This window comes from Sinocyclocheilus grahami, unplaced genomic scaffold (assembly GCF_001515645.1).
Source record: "Sinocyclocheilus grahami isolate Dianchi unplaced genomic scaffold, SAMN03320097.WGS_v1.1 scaffold38.1, whole genome shotgun sequence".
Taxonomy (NCBI): Eukaryota; Metazoa; Chordata; class Actinopteri; order Cypriniformes; family Cyprinidae; genus Sinocyclocheilus; species Sinocyclocheilus grahami.
Window position 1 is genome coordinate 747474 of NW_015505217.1, and position 14114 is coordinate 761587.

General features: G+C 33.4%; 1 protein-coding gene across 3 annotated transcripts in view; it reads right to left on the bottom strand.

The window, feature by feature from the left end:
* The window catches only part of lrrc4ca (leucine rich repeat containing 4C, genome duplicate a), a 93018-nt gene that overhangs the window by 18641 nt on the left and 60263 nt on the right, over positions 1-14114 (bottom strand). For 2 of the 3 annotated variants that reach the window (XM_016267463.1, XM_016267462.1), the window contains one exon: positions 5994-6063. The gene's annotated coding sequence lies outside the window, so the exon portion shown is untranslated. Of the gene's footprint in view, positions 1-5728; positions 6064-14114 lie in introns of those variants that run through there. The other variant, XR_001608863.1, reaches the window with a different exon arrangement.

Consider the following 14114-nt stretch of genomic DNA (forward strand, 5'->3'; position numbering starts at 1 on the left):
GTCGTTCCAAACCCGCAAGACCTTCGTTCATCTTCGGAACACAAATTATTTTTGATGAATACATAGAGCTCTCTGACCCTGCCATAGACAGCAAAGATCCTACCATGATCAAGGTCCAGAAATGTAGTAAGGACATTGTTAAATCAATTCAACAACACAAAAACTATTCTTGTAGCTTCGAAAAATGACTGTTGAATCACTAATGTCACATGGATTATTTTATCGATGTCCTTACTACCTTTCTGTGCATTGATCGTGTAAAGATCCTTGCTGTCTATGCAGGGTCTGAGAGGTCTCGAATTTCATCAAAAATATCTTAATTTGTGTTCCGAAGATGAACGAAGGTGTGAGTGAGTGACATGAGGGTGGGTAATTAATGACAGAATTTGTATTTTTGGGTGAACTATCCCTTTAAGGGAATTCATGAAAAGCCAAAAGCTATTGGTTCCTGTCACATTTCAAAGACGCCTACAACTTTTCCATTATCCTGACTCCACGTGGAGTGTTTCTCCTAACCGTACTGTCGTCAGCATCGTTTGTCTTTGTTCCTTGTCGCGCTCCAAGGTTGTCAAGTGGGTGTAGATGGACGGATACCTCTTTTAGGATCATAAAGTCAAGTGGCAATTCTGAGCCTCTTCAGTCAGTTCCCCACGCAACACATTCACGTCTGTGAACAAATCACAACAATTTGTGTTAAACAAACACCTCTGCATCTAAACTGACATTTTGTCGTACGATTCAAAACAAATCATTATATGTATTGGTTACAGATATATAGAGTCTAGAGTATGCATGTCTCAAATAAGCCACCAGCACCACGTGTTCACACCACAGAAAAAAAAATAATAATAAAAATAAAAATATGTGGCTGGGAAAATGTGCACAGCTCACTAAATGTTCACACAACAGATCGGCCTTTCAACCTGCAACAAGCAACAATATTGTTTCAGTTTTCTCACTAGTCAATAGACATTTAAGAAACCAAATTTAGTGTGTTAACATCAAAGTTTGCATAAAAAAATTAAAATTAAATAAATGAATGAATTAATAAATAAATAAATAAATAAGGAGAGAAGAACAAAAATACTACTAAAGGAGCAGAAAGAAAGAAAAAGAAACACTACAAAACAATAGTTTGCAATATACTGTATGTGCTCATAGGGGGGGGGGTTGCTTTAAAGGATAACATATAACAAAAGATCAAAACATTTCTCTTTACATAAATTTATATAAAAAATTTACCAGCTACAACAGAGAGTGAGACTTCTCACTTTTTACAGACGGGAGAAAAAAGAAAAAGAAAAGAAAAGAAGTGTCTGAATAATAGTGTCTTGGAACAACATACAGCAACAATAAAATTAAAAAGAATACAAAATTAAGGAAGGGATTAAAGATTGGATGTCTGATCTTAAAGTATGTATTTTCTACTGCATCAAAAGCAGGGACTCTGTAAATGTAGTACTAAAAGCCAGCGGTAGCAGGAGATGCAGATAGCAGGTGAAATCCCTGCAGGGCTTCAGAGACAAGACATTCTCATGTTACACTACATTTGTTGAATTAATAACAGATCATTTAGCTGCAGGTGCAGGCACACACTGTGCTCCCCGCGTTAAACCCAGCATCCAGGGCTGCTTTCTTCTCTGATCTGAAATCAGTCTCCTCTCAACAGATCTGCCTTTGAACACATCAGGTTTGCAGAACAAACTCCTGGATCAGAATAATAAAAGTGCTTCTGCACAATCTGCCACCACTGGAAAACTGCACATCTGTGTGTCCTCAACAGGCATCTGTATTTGGGGTCCCTAGGCGAGTAGGTCTTATTTACTGACAGCTCTGTACTTTGCCCTACATAGTGTCCCGACGACAACAAAATATGATATGATAGTGACCCAAAAATTAAAATTCTGTTATCCTTTGCTCTTCATGCCGTTAAAACCCATACAACTTTTTTGATGAACACTGAAGGAGATATTTTACAGAATGTGTGGGTCGCTTTTCCAACCAGTGAAAGCAGGGGCTGTCAAGAATTTCAAAATGAAAAAATACAAAAAATGTATTCCATCTATCTATCTATCTATCTATCTATCTATCTATCTATCTATCTTTTCCTTCTGAAATTATAACTAAAGCAGATTATTGGAGTATGTTTTACAAGAAAATACTATTTCAGTCTTTCCCATTTAATTCAGTGTTGCTTGCCATTTCTTTGTAATTATTTGTGCATAACTTAAAAAAAAGACATGGATAAAAACATACACTGCCAAAAAAGGTATTTTTTTCCAAGTTGCAACAAAAAAAAAAAACTGTTTTTCTATTTCGAACTTTCATGTTTACTTCAATGTCTTGCTGTTTCTTTGTAATTTTTTTTTTGTGATATTCAGTTGCAATTTCTGAATGAATATTTTATACACTGGAGTTTTAACTAAAAAAGTATTTGGAGTATGTTTCACAAGAAAACTTACTCCAGAAATTTTTCTTTTTACTTCACATTTAATTCAATATTTTACCTGCCATTTTTTTTTATTATTATTTAATTATTTGTGAAATAAAAAATTTTTTTTTGTATACCATATTTTTTTCAGTGTGCAACTTTCAAAAAAAGACACAAAAAGACCAAAAAAATTTACGAATAAATGCCTTTTTTTAATTCAATGTGGTTCTTGCCATTTTTTTTTATTATTTGTGAAATTCAATAGCAATTACAGAGTGAAAATTGTTTCAAAATAAAAGTTCACAAAATATTTTCAGTGTATTAGCATCCCACAACAATGGCGTCAGAAATACAATTATTTGGAAAAACAAAAACAAAAAAACACCTGAAGGAGATATTTTGCAGAATGTGCTGGTTAAATGAAGTGAATGAAGGCTGTCTAGAGCAGGGTTCCTCAAATCTTACCCTGGAGGGCCAATGCGCTGCAGAGTTTAGCTCCAACCCTGATCAAATGCCCCTACCTGTGATTTTCTAATGATCCCGAAGACATTAATTAGCTTGCTCCGGTGTGTATGATTAGGGTTAGAGCTAAACTCTGCAGGAAAGTAGATCTCGTGGGCCAGATTTGAGGATCCCTGGTCTAGAGTTTACAAACAAATCAATAAATAAATGCCAAAAAAGACTACTAAAGTAATTTCTTCACCCTGAAGTTATAACTAAAGCAGATCATTGGTCTATGTTTTACAAGAATTCAAAAGCAATTACTGATTGAAAATTGTTTAAAAATAAAAGTTTACATTAAAAAAAAAAGTTTCCAAAAACAATGACTTCAACAATGCAATTATTTGCAAAAAAATAAAATGAATGAATGAATGAATGAATGCAACATTTTTGGCATACTATCCTTTTAAGAAAGTAAAAAGGGTCAATTTGTCAATTCCTGCTGTATCAGCACAAATTGCATTGTTTAGTACAATCCGTAATTTATGTCCAACCAAAGCTCATACAGTCATTCCCTCAATAACATTTGTCCTGATCAAATGTCGATCTGCATGAGTCAGGACGGCCTTTCTGAAGGAGGCAGCTGTTTGATGCTTCAGATGTTGTGGGTCTAATCGCTGTGGTGTTTAATTTAACAAAGCGACAGAAAAGGCTGAGACAACTAAGGCGAGGGAGCAGTTGCCTTCCAATGTCACCATCTGTTATTTATACAGTTACCGCCTCCTACGGGAGACAGCAAAAGGCCACATATTGCAGAAAAAAAACATAAATCTATCACTTCAACTCATTATCTTTTTAATCAGCTGACCCAGGCTCCCCTCTCAGGGGAACGACACAGCCGAGGTACGTTTAGGACGGACCCATAACTCACCAACCACTCCCTCATCCAAAGAAAAAAAGACCACAGACCATTACAGTGAATATAATATGAGGTGCACTGGAGGAATGATATAGGAAAACAATCTGCAAGTCTGGACTGATAATGCAGTTACTGTACGTCCATCTATGTCCAAAGAGGTTATAGACGTATATTATTTTCTCTATTAATCCTACTTCCATTTTTTTTACAGACTCTAAAGTTTTAATTTTTAATTTGAGCCTCTACAAAATGGTTGAGATCTCCATTAATAGTTAAAAAGCATTTTTCATAACTCTGCATCGACTCAACTGAAATAAAATGATTGTTCCCCCTAATAAACATCACCACTGAAGGGTTTAAAATAAATTCAACATTTAACCATTATGTGGTATTTTCTGAGAAATAAGACTTCTGTAGTTGCACAAATGTACAAAAAAAAAACAATAATCTTATACAGTATATAGATTTATAATTGTTTTTCAAAATATAACAAAAAACAGTAATACTATGAAATATTACTCCAATTAAAATAACTGTTTTCTATTGTATTATATATTAAAGAAATAGTTAATTCATGTGATGGCAAAGCTGTCTTCCCAGTCTTCAATGTCTGGCTTTTTTTTTGGTGGAAATCTTAAAACATTTAGTAATTTTTAGGATTCTTTGATGAATAGATTTTATTGTATTATATTTAAAAAATCCTGTGGTGGCAAAGCTGAATTTTCAGCAGTCATTAGTAAAAACAGTTTTGATATTTTTTTCCTATTTTTGTAGTAACCATGATACTTCCCCACAGAATTCTTTGGTGAGTAGTAAGTTCAACAGAGCAGCATTTATTTAACATAAATTTTTTTTATAATGTTATTAATGGCTTTACTGTCATTTTTGATCAATTTAATACATCCTTGTTGAATAAAAGTGTTCATTTCTTTCAAAGACTTCTTACTGACTCCAAACCGCAGTATATACTATCATCAAAATATTTAAGAAATATAAACCATGTGTTTGAAAAAAAATATATATATTATTTTTCAAAGAAAATAAAATAAAAAAAATATATATTTTTTTTATGAATATGCTAGCCTTAAAATTATCTATAAAGTTGGTGTGCTCCAAAACAATGACAAAAATTTGCATTCAGAAGATATAAGCATTAAAAACGTACAGATTCTCACTCCAATATGGATCAACAATTTCGATGACATCATTCTGCACTTCAGCTTCTCGTCAAACCTTCTGTCCAATCAAATGCCATTTAGAATCCGACGTGTCCCGCCCCCTACACTATAAATAGCTGCTGAGGCTGCGGCTGAAATCAGTCACTTGTTCACGGAGTTAATATTTTCTGTGTGGTGAATGGCAAGTAGTACACTATATAGGGGGTAGGGAACGATTCAGACAGTGTAAATATGCTTTCCATTGGGGCGAAATAAGTCACAATTTCATTTCAAGGCACTTCAGTGGATCTTTAACATGAATGCAAAATGTCATGTGTACAGTTACACTCTAAAAAATGCTGGGTTGTTTCAACCCAACTTTGGGTCACATATGGGCTAAGCCAGCCATTTGGTTAAATTTGTACATTACATTTTTAACCCAAAAGATGGGTTAGTCCATATTTGACCCAAAGTTGGTCTACCATTAAAAGAGATCTAAACTGTTTGAGTGTGTTTTCAAAAATATTTTACTCACTCACACAACTTTTTTGTCATGTGTTGTTGATTTGCTCTGTTCTGCAAGCCCTACAAACTATTGCGTCAGAAAATCTGCATAAATATTTCACAAAAACAATTCCACATGATACGAGCAATTTCACTGCTGATTACAGTCTGAAATTACGCTGAAGAAAACGGAGGAGCTTCACAAACTACAATCATAACTAGTCTATTTCTGATGATTTCAGCACATAATTGTTAAAACAAAAATCAGAGCCGAGTACAAAAAGTTTATTTTGAATCAAAATATGCTGGAGCAAATGTTTGAGATGGTTGAACTATAATATATAACGACTAGCTTGAGAATTAAGACACATGGAGTAATTGTAATTCAGTCCTGTTTGATCTCATCTATCTTCCTCTCCAACGAGACGGTTCTTACATCAGCTTGTGTATGTCACATTCAATCCCATCTTCAGACGGGGCTCGGTGCCTGATCTCCAATCAGCCAAAGTGTGTTCCTCACAACCTGTTCCTGTACACTCACCTGCCAAGTCTTCCACAGTGCCAGCAGTTTCTGGACATCTTCACGCTTGGTTTCTCTAGCTGGCTTCGCCCTGCGCACACAAAAGAGAAGAACAGTCACGTTACAATTACAAACCACTTAGATCCTGTCGCTTTCTCCGGCTCCAAATGCTCAAAAAGGGAACCGCGGAAAGACAAAGCTTTTGTTTGCAAACCTATTAGAAGCCAACCTGTTTTCTACTGACTAACTTCAAGTGGTTCCAAATAATAGATGTGCTTAATATAAACATCAATGTGAGAAATCCCCACTTGGACTCGTTCATAATGACCGGCTAGAATAGTTTCCTGAGCAGAGGAGATGACTCAGACGCCACCACTGCTAAACGAGCAGAAGCATTTCTGTTTGATCCTTATGTGGTTTTGGTAAGTGGATTTGGTAAGTGTGTGTGTGTGTGTTTTTTCTGTATAGTTTGCAAAGAGATATTTTGGGAAACAGAATATGCTGACCGGATGGTTAATTCTCATTTACAAATCTATCTATCTATCTATCTATCTATCAAATCACCTTCAATTCTTAAAAGTTTGTGCTTGCAAAAAAAAACAAAAAAAATGCTATTTGGTATTGTCATTGACACCAAATATGTCACACCAGTTTAAAAATTAATTTTCCCATTTTATTTTATTTTTATTTGTGTGCCCTTTTTGGAGCTCCTGAATAAAGACAAGCATTTTAATTATAGTTACATAAACATAAATATATAATATACTACAGCCATCAATTAAAAAATTAGAAAATACGTTTTATTAGATTTTTTTTATATTTTATTTGAAAGAAAAATATTGATATTGGTGCAGACCTGCAGACATAAATTTACCAATAAAATACATTTTACTAAATATGTTACTCACTTTTTGACTCATTTTCACTAACTCTAACCAATTAACTGACTCACATTTTACTAACTACTACATTGGAAAATCACCATACATATGATACAAGCACAAAATGTTTTAGATTTTTTTTTCAGTCCATGAAAAGCACCTTAAAAGTATGATTAAAAGGAGCAAAAAAAAACAACTTAATAGTAAGATTTGGAATTTGCAGTCAGTCTCTGCTCAACTTTAATTCTTAAGCATTTATTTCTGCATGCTAATAAAAAAAAAAATGTCACATACCACATTTTGTTACCAAAATGCTAATATCAATTCAAAATACCAAATGCTGATATTTCTCACGTGTCTCACAAACAAACATGTCACACCAGTTTAAAAATTCAGATTCTCTTGAGCTTTTGTGCCTTTGATATGTTTGTCCAAAAAAATGACAGAATTGTATTTTCAGGCGAACTATGGCTTCTATTCAAGCTGGTAGTTTCCATCACTTTAAAATGGCCAGAAACCATAATTTTCATCAAATGTAATCACTCAAAATGAATTACTGTAGTTTTAGACCCAGCAGCAGTGCATGGTCAAACAAACTCAAACTGGCTGCATATCAATATGATCAATATAATTATTATATTTAACATTCTTAGATCAATATAAATTCCAGGCAGTCGAGCGTGAGCATGAATCTGACCCCACACACATTCACAACTGCTATGACTATAATTATGCAAACAAATATAAAGGAAACTAAACATAATGCATACACTTCTCCAAATATATGTGGGCTTTTTTCTGTCTAAATTGCAGTACAATATGTTCTCATCTGCACTAATGCTCCGCTCTTCCTGTCCCAGAAAATGAGGAGGCGTGTCATGAGCTACACTAGATGCTTTTCAGGAAGTCTTATATAATACAGAGAGAGACTAATAATATGGAGAGAAAGAGACGCGTGATACACAAATGCGCACAAGCATTACAAGGCCTTGAGTTACACGGACTGAATCTCCCATGAGCGGTCTTCAGAGAGCGGTTCCTCATATTAATTAAACCAAACAACAACCGTTCATTGAACATCTAATGCAAATTAAACATAAAACCAGCAGGGACTTTTTCAAACCGGTAAGCTTTGATCTGATTGGATGGTATGATATCATATCTATGATCCAGGGTGCATTGGAGTTTAGAAGTCTGACTGGAAATAAAGTTATTTTTACAAGGTACCAGCAACTAAAATGAGATTTGAGATAATATTTCAGACTCTAAACTCTAAATGTTTCAATCAAACTATCTCTTTCTCTCTAAATAGGTGAGAGCTGCAAAACAGATCTGATTTTAGTCAGTTAGAGACTTCGATTTCATGCCTTTTTCCAAGAACTGTCCAGATCCTCTAAGCAAACTGATGTGATACCATAAGCATGCATATAAACAAAGCTGCTTGAGTCTGTTTTTATGGGTAACTCTTGTTGGTTGCGTTTGTTTGATCGACTCCAGACTTCAAATATTCTTGCAGCTTTGATACTAAAAAAGTGAGTCCATAGTCAAGCCCCTTAATGCTTAGACTCATCATTGCTATCATGAGTGCCACAGTCCAATCAGCAATCCCGCTCTCCCTTGACAGTGTTCTAGATCGAGTTTTTACTTTTCCCACCTCATGTGAAGTAGACACATTTCATCCAGGCAGGAGGAAAATATATGCTAGCTATAATTAGTATAGCTGACATACATATTCAAACGTGCATACATTAGACAAGGATGTTGCGGACAAAATTGAAACACCCAAAAAGCCATATGATCAATTAAAAGGCAATACACACACACACACACATACACAACTAAAAAAGTAACATTAAAGTTAATATATTTAAGGGAAAATGGGGACATTTGTATGTACAAAATATAATAAAAATATTAAGAACGTACATATATACACTTGTTAATATATTTTTTTAAATATCAAAATATATATTTTTACATATATTATATATTTTATTATATATTTTTAGATGTATATAAATATAATACATTAATAATATATTTATATACATTTTGTTTATATTATGTATATTTTTATATATGATAGTATTTTAATATAATATAGTTTTGCATGTTCATAACACAGCAATTAAAATGTCTCCACGATCTACTTTTGAAGAAATATCGTTGTATCATGCTACAGTGCACATTCTATCAGCTGCAGTTCTGGCGCCTCCCTCCGTCTCAATATAACGTAAAAAATAAATAAAAAGCGCCTGATTATTGGACTAAGTTGTCTTACGCGTCTGATTGATTTTGCGTCTAATACTGTCAAAAACCTTGATTGCAAGGTTTACATATAAACACAGTTGGTTATGTCTAAAATGAAAGTAAATAGTTGAGAGAGTAACGGGTGCAGCTCTTAAAGGGACAGTAGCTACTAAACATGCTGCCGACTGTCATTAAAGGGATAGTTCACCCAAAAAATTTAATTTCTGTCATTATTTACTCACTCACATTTTGTCTATATATATATATATATTATACACACAGACATACATACATACATACATGTATATGTGTGTGTGTGTGCGTATACATACATACTATAATAGTAATTTATATCTTTTTTTAGGTTTTATTATAAATTAAATATTCATAAAATATTCATAAAACTGTACGACCTTCAGTGGATCTCAGGATTAAATATATTTTATTTATATATTAATATATTTGAATTTATTATATAATTTATATATGATGCATATTATTGTTTTTATATGATACTATTTTAATATAATATAGCTTTTACTTTTTCACTAATACTATTTTAGTTTATAATTTTATTGTAGAGATATATACATTCAATATAGTAATTGATATCCTTTTGTGTTTTTTTTAATAAATTACTGTAAATATTCATAAACTGTATGACCTACATGAGTGGATCTCAGCAGGAACAATTTTAAATACATAAAGCTCCTTCTCAGTTTAAAATATGCATATGAGTTCTTAAAGCTACAGTAGCCCATTTTCAAGTGCACAGAACTTTATCTGAAAAGATCACATGAAATGGCCCCTTTAACACCAACTCTGAATAAAAGACACATATCTGATCCATGTTAACGGAATCAAACAAATATACAACGGAGTTCTGAAGCACAGTATCCCACAATCCACCTTCCCTGCCCACACATCCTTTGCCTGCTACCGGCAGCATCAACCCAGACCCGACAATTTATAAATATGTTTCCCATCATGCTCCCGAGGCTGGTTTTGACGCACTCCACTTTGGAGCCCTTTTATCTTTAAACTGCTGCTGTGAGTAGATCAAAACACCGACAGCGATTGTGAGAGTGCAAATGCAGCAGCACATGTCTCTTGCACTATGGTCAACTTGTTTGATCACCTCTGTTGTCTTGTTTTCCTTCTCTTTCTTTCGCTCTTTGTTGTTCAGCATAACCTGGACCCGTTCTTTAGTCTCTGAAGTGTAACTCAGCTTTGATTCGAACCCGTAGGGTCAGAATGTATCACCCTCAATGAAAAAAAAACACAAATGTAGAAGGCCTTTAAATCAATGGCCTGCGGTCACACTGGAAACGAATGCAGAGAAAACACAGGATAGCTGAAACCAGCAGGGTTGCCTGGTCCATTTGTCTTCTTCGAATGGTAAATCTATCTGTGTCTGAACAGGGTCCCACAACGAGGAAAAATAACGATGACCCTACGGGAGACATAATGAGGCATCATGTAAAGGTAGAGAAGAGAGAGCGTGAGATTGAGAGAGAAGTAAGGCCAACCATAAATCATATCTCAGCACAGGCTACCTTGACTTCAATCGAAATATGCTCGTTAATGCGTATTTTTCATAAAATATGCACATTTTATTTTATTTTCAAATTTTTTTCATTTTATTTTATTTATTTATTTTCTTATGCCTTATTTTTGACTCGCAATGATTAAAAGTGACAGTAAAATCATTGATATTGTTACAAATATTCTACTTATAATTTGAAATTCTGTTAATAAATAGTGTTCTTTTGAACCGTTTAATCATCAAATAATCCTGAAAAAAATAAAAAAATAAAACCCGTTTCCACAAAAATATTAAGCAGAAAACAGTTTTCAGCAATTACAATAAGAATAAGAAATATTTCTTGTAATGGTTGCTCAAAGCTTTGCTTCAGTTGTGCCATCACAGGAATTAACTACATTTTAAAATACATATTTAAAAAATAACAAATTCTAATACTTTTTCAACAATATCAATGTTTTTTTACTGTATTTTTGATTAATCTATAGTAAACCCTGGACACAACGTGCACATTTTACTTTCTTAATCTGACATATTTCTGAGTGAAACTGGATGTTCAATGAGAAGAATTGGGCGGGACTATTTCATCCATCTCTGTTGATTGGATCATAAAAAGTGGGCGTTACTTTCTAGAATGGATACAGATGGTGGTAGGCTGATAAATAAATACATAAATAAATAAATAAATACTGAGGGCTCGGTGATGTCAGCCAAAAAGGAAAGTCATTTCAGAGGAGGAGCAAGTTGTTACATTTTGATAAAACATTAAATCATGCAACTATTATATATATATATATATATTATACACACAGACATACATACATACATACATGTATATGTGTGTGTGTGTGCGTATACATACATACTATAATAGTAATTTATATCTTTTTTTAGGTTTTATTATAAATTAAATATTCATAAAATATTCATAAAACTGTACGACCTTCAGTGGATCTCAGGATTAAATATATTTTATTTATATATTAATATATTTGAATTTATTATATAATTTATATATGATGCATATTATTGTTTTTATATGATACTATTTTAATATAATATAGCTTTTACTTTTTCACTAATACTATTTTAGTTTATAATTTTATTGTAGAGATATATACATTCAATATAGTAATTGATATCCTTTTGTGTTTTTTTTAATAAATTACTGTAAATATTCATAAACTGTATGACCTACATGAGTGGATCTCAGCAGGAACAATTTTAAATACATAAAGCTCCTTCTCAGTTTAAAATATGCATATGAGTTCTTAAAGCTACAGTAGCCCATTTTCAAGTGCACAGAACTTTATCTGAAAAGATCACATGAAATGGCCCCTTTAACACCAACTCTGAATAAAAGACACATATCTGATCCATGTTAACGGAATCAAACAAATATACAACGGAGTTCTGAAGCACAGTATCCCACAATCCACCTTCCCTGCCCACACATCCTTTGCCTGCTACCGGCAGCATCAACCCAGACCCGACAATTTATAAATATGTTTCCCATCATGCTCCCGAGGCTGGTTTTGACGCACTCCACTTTGGAGCCCTTTTATCTTTAAACTGCTGCTGTGAGTAGATCAAAACACCGACAGCGATTGTGAGAGTGCAAATGCAGCAGCACATGTCTCTTGCACTATGGTCAACTTGTTTGATCACCTCTGTTGTCTTGTTTTCCTTCTCTTTCTTTCGCTCTTTGTTGTTCAGCATAACCTGGACCCGTTCTTTAGTCTCTGAAGTGTAACTCAGCTTTGATTCGAACCCGTAGGGTCAGAATGTATCACCCTCAATGAAAAAAAAACACAAATGTAGAAGGCCTTTAAATCAATGGCCTGCGGTCACACTGGAAACGAATGCAGAGAAAACACAGGATAGCTGAAACCAGCAGGGTTGCCTGGTCCATTTGTCTTCTTCGAATGGTAAATCTATCTGTGTCTGAACAGGGTCCCACAACGAGGAAAAATAACGATGACCCTACGGGAGACATAATGAGGCATCATGTAAAGGTAGAGAAGAGAGAGCGTGAGATTGAGAGAGAAGTAAGGCCAACCATAAATCATATCTCAGCACAGGCTACCTTGACTTCAATCGAAATATGCTCGTTAATGCGTATTTTTCATAAAATATGCACATTTTATTTTATTTTCAAATTTTTTTCATTTTATTTTATTTATTTATTTTCTTATGCCTTATTTTTGACTCGCAATGATTAAAAGTGACAGTAAAATCATTGATATTGTTACAAATATTCTACTTATAATTTGAAATTCTGTTAATAAATAGTGTTCTTTTGAACCGTTTAATCATCAAATAATCCTGAAAAAAATAAAAAAATAAAACCCGTTTCCACAAAAATATTAAGCAGAAAACAGTTTTCAGCAATTACAATAAGAATAAGAAATATTTCTTGTAATGGTTGCTCAAAGCTTTGCTTCAGTTGTGCCATCACAGGAATTAACTACATTTTAAAATACATATTTAAAAAATAACAAATTCTAATACTTTTTCAACAATATCAATGTTTTTTTACTGTATTTTTGATTAATCTATAGTAAACCCTGGACACAACGTGCACATTTTACTTTCTTAATCTGACATATTTCTGAGTGAAACTGGATGTTCAATGAGAAGAATTGGGCGGGACTATTTCATCCATCTCTGTTGATTGGATCATAAAAAGTGGGCGTTACTTTCTAGAATGGATACAGATGGTGGTAGGCTGATAAATAAATACATAAATAAATAAATAAATACTGAGGGCTCGGTGATGTCAGCCAAAAAGGAAAGTCATTTCAGAGGAGGAGCAAGTTGTTACATTTTGATAAAACATTAAATCATGCAACTATTACACTGATAAGTCTTCCAATAAGACCAGCAATGTGTATTAAGTATTTTTTTTCTACTGTATTATCCACCAACTTATAGCTAGCTCAAAAACATACACTAGAGCATGAGTGATTAGGAAGAAGTTAAATGTCGGGTACTTTTCCACTGTCTTTCAGCTTTCCTGAGCTACATTTTTTTTTGTACATTGGGCTGTAAATGTACTGATACAGCATGGTGATCATTAAATAATATTAAAAAGGAATCACGGGAAAGCACCCCAGACATTTTCAATTTGGTCCAATCACATTCACACTGTGAGGATTTGAGATTCTAATTAATCTATATTCAGATTTATTATATTAAAGGTGCAGTAATTGTAATTAATAGAATATCACACATGCTGTCCTAACTGGTAAATAGAAGTGCTCGGGATTACTAATTACATGTCAGTTTGTGGATCTGCAAGTGTGTGTAGCAAAACATCAGTGCAGGCTGTTGTAATACATAAAGAGCAATTATTTTTATTACACCTTTCAGGTAATATATACATATACGTACATACATGCTACTATATATATATATATATATATATATATATATATATATATATATATATATATATTTATTTATTTA